General features: G+C 41.3%; 1 pseudogene; it reads left to right on the top strand.

Moving 5' to 3' along the window:
• Positions 1-728: 728 nt before the first annotated feature.
• LOC133370106 (5S ribosomal RNA) lies at positions 729-848 on the top strand (annotated as a pseudogene).
• Positions 849-3,979: the final 3,131 nt, after the last annotated feature.

The raw sequence follows: 3,979 nt of genomic DNA on the forward strand, positions 1-3,979 counted from the left end.
CCAGACTGGTATTTGATATATTTCTTCCCCTCTTTTGAAACAGAAGGTGATAGGAACTGGACCTGGGATCTTAAATCTTATCCATGCAAAATAGGGATACTTCCAAAATTCTCTATATTCCATATTTTGCCTGGATATGAGAGTTGCAAATTACCTGTTCTTGTTTGGAACTTGTGCATTCGAAAGATGCCATTGCTTCATTTTTTAACAAAAAAAAATCCAAATTTTGTACAGAGCACTTGGCATGCACAGTTTGCCCTAGCTTTCAGTCACTTAGCTCATTGGGAGTTCCCCCCACCCTCGACAGGACACATATGCACTTGGTTAAACGCAAACACAACAGAAGATCACACTGATGGCTTTTTGCAGCATTGATCAAATGCACGACATGTGGGCACCAATATAAGAAAGGAATCTCATTGTAATTGTCCATACATTGTATCAAGATGCTTTTTATTTATTCATATGCATCTAGCCCTCTTTCACCATGAGGTCCCAGGATGGGTTATATACATCCCAATACAATAAATAAACCATGGCAATATAGTGTATACTACCCTGAGACCAGGGTTTGAATCCCCACACAGCCATGAAGCTCACTGGGTGACCTTGGGCCAGTCACTACCTCTCAGCCTCAAAGGAAGGCAATGGTAAACCACCTCTGAATACCGCTTACCATGAAAACCCTATTCATAAGGTCGCCATAAGTCAGGATCAACTTGAAGGCAGTCCAGTTCCATTTTCACCCTGAACACTCCCAATCTCGTCTGATCTTGGAAGCTAAGCAGGGTCAGGCCTGGTTAGTACTTGGATGGGAGATCACCTTGGAATACCAGGTGCCATAGGCTTAGAGGAAGGCAATGGTAAAGCATCTCTGAATACCACTTACCATGGAAACCCTATGAATATATCCAAAGAAGATTCATAGGGTCGCCATAAGTCATAATCAACTTGAAGGCATATAACAACAAAGACTATAAGTTAAATGGAATCGATAGCAATCAGAAGCAGCAACTTCTGTCGAAAGGCCAGACACAGCTCAGAGGGGAGTGCCTTCTACAGTCTGGGAGCCACCACAGACAAGACCATCTCATGCACCACCATCCAACAAAGTTCACTCTCTTCTTAGGGTTCATTATTATCTTTTAACTGGACCTGGACACTTCAGAAAAGAGGACTGTTCTCTGCAAAGTAGTGCATGGAGCCAACAATTCATAATTCAGTATATGGATGTTGAGCTTCAAAACTTGTGCTATTTTTAATTTCTCAAACTGTTCTTATATAAATGCATTGCTAGTGTACTGTTTATGGCAGATCATGATTAGAATTCCAGAATGCTCTGGGCTAAGCACGGACCAATCTACCCCAGGACTGACAATAGGCAGATGGGAAAAAGGATTTCTAGAAGGAAGAACACTAATCTACATGTAACTGTAAGCAGGAAGGAATTCTAAAACCAACCTGTTCATCTAATAAGCATAGCTTGAGTTCGGGATCTTATTTCTAAGAGTACCAGGCCTCTGAACACAGACACCTTCAATACATTATGGATAAATCATAAGATCATGAAAGCCCTGATGAGTAAGACAAAAATGGTCCATCTAGTCTAAAATTCTGCTTTCTATGGTGACTGTTCAGATGTTTTCAGAATTCCCACAATAGGACATGAAGGGCTGTAGTTTAGCAATACAACATAGGCCTTACATACAGAAGGTTGCTGGATCCATCTCTGGCTTGTCCAGGTAGATCTGGAGACTTGTCTGAAATCTTGAAGAACAGCTTCCAGTCATTGTGGATGATACTGAGCTAGATGGACCAATGGCCAGATTTGGTGTAAGGTAGCTTTCTATGTTCAATCTTCAAAAAGGGATCCAGAGGGGATCCTGGAAATTACAGGCCAGTTAGCTTAACTTCTGTCCCTGGAAAACTGGTAGAAAGTATTATTAAAGCTAGATTAACTAAGCACATAGAAGAACAAGCCTTGCTGAAGCAGAGCCAGCATGGCTTCTGCAAGGGAAAGTCCTGTCTCAGTAACCTATTAGAATTCTTTGAGAGTGTCAACAAGCATATAGATAGAGGTGATCCAGTGGACATAGTGTACTTAGACTTTCAAAAAGCATTTGACAAGGTACCTCACCAAAGGCTTCTGAGGAAGCTTAGCAGTCATGGAATAAGAGGAGAGGTCCTCTTGTGGATAAGGAATTGGTTAAGAAGCAGAAAGCAGAGAGTAGGAATAAACGGACAGTTCTCCCAATGGAGGGCTGTAGAAAGTGGAGTCCCTCAAGGATCGGTATTGGGACCTGTACTTTTCGACTTGTTCATTAATGACCTAGAATTAGGAGTGAGCAGTGAAGTGGCCAAGTTTGCTGACGACACTAAATTGTTCAGGGTTGTTAAAACAAAAAGGAATTGCGAAGAGCTCCAAAAAGACCTCTCCAAACTGAGTGAATGGGCGGAAAAATGGCAAATGCAATTCAATATAAACAAGTGTAAAATTATGCATATTGGAGAAAAAAATCTTAATTTCACATATACGCTCATGGGGTCTGAACTGGCGGTGACCGACCAGGAGAGAGACCTCGGGGTTGTAGTGGACAGCACAATGAAAATGTCAACCCAGTGTGTGGCAGCTGTGAAAAAGGCAAATTCCATGCTAGCGATAATTAGGAAAGGTATTGAAAATAAAACAGCCGATATCATAATGCCGTTGTATAAATCTATGGTGCGGCCGCATTTGGAATACTGTGTACAGTTCTGGTCGCCTCATCTCAAAAAGGATATTCTAGAGTTGGAAAAGGTTCAGAAGAGGGCAACCAGAATGATCAAGGGGATGGAGCGACTCCCTTACGAGGAAAGGTTGCAGCATTTGGGGCTTTTTAGTTTAGAGAAAAGGCGGGTCAGAGGAGACATGATAGAAGCGTATAAAATTATGCATGGCATTGAGAAAGTGGATAGAGAAGACTTCCGGGAAGGGTGACTTAGCCTGTGCCTGCTTTTGAGACGGGCTCCTGCCTCAAAAGAAGCTTATTCAGATATATCAGTCAGTTTTTTCTTTTTTTTTTGACTGATTAAACTTCTCCCGGGTAGGGAGAAACGAAGAGATTAACCTCAAAGCCTATTTTTGTTGGGACGACCAGATCTCATTAATTTATGGGACGAGGTCCAGCCGACGAAGGTGGGACGGATTTTCAACAGCAAGCTCTATCTGTTAAAGCGAACGTTCATCTTATCTTCTAAGAGAGAACGCACTAACAGGCAAGCACCCTTCTTTCTATATTTTTCTTTTACTTGACTTAAATTGTTGCTGTTTAAAAGAGATTTGCCAGATTGATCAGTTTTTGACATCTCACTGGGGAGCCATAACTTCTCTCTGCTACGCACTAATTAATAGCTTATCTCTGTTTTTGTTGCAAAAAGCTGTCCTGGATTTGCATTCTAAAGATATACACAGAAGAGGGATTTCTATTCCAGATTTTTATTTTGAAAAATATTATACTGTTTTGAGACTACTCTCTTTTTGGTCTATTTTATTTTGACGAATCTGTTTCTTGACGATTGCCATTAATTGTTTCGATCCTGGGAACTGCATTTTGTTTACTTAACTATTGGAGAGATAAGGCTGTCTGCACTGTTTATACTGTGATGTCACCAAGTTTGGAGTATTAACCCAATTGTTGCTGAAATAAGAAGTGGTTTTCCTATATTTTTCTTTTAAAATGGCAATTAAGAAAGTGGCTGAAAATCTGGAAATAACTATGTTTCAGAAAATAATGGATGAGATTGAGATAACGAAAATTGAATTGAGTAAAATGAAGCAGGAGATTAAAGATATAAGGGTCCCTGTGAGAGAGGTGACCCTGGAAGGGGTCCCTGTGAGAGAGGAGACCCCGGAGATTGGAACAGGGGTTCCTGTGAGAGAGGAGACCCTGGAGACTGGAATAGGGGTCCCTGTGAGAGAGGAGATCCCGGAGATTGGAAC

The sequence above is a fragment of the Rhineura floridana genome, chromosome 14 (assembly GCF_030035675.1).
Source record: "Rhineura floridana isolate rRhiFlo1 chromosome 14, rRhiFlo1.hap2, whole genome shotgun sequence".
NCBI lineage: Eukaryota > Metazoa > Chordata > Lepidosauria > Squamata > Rhineuridae > Rhineura > Rhineura floridana.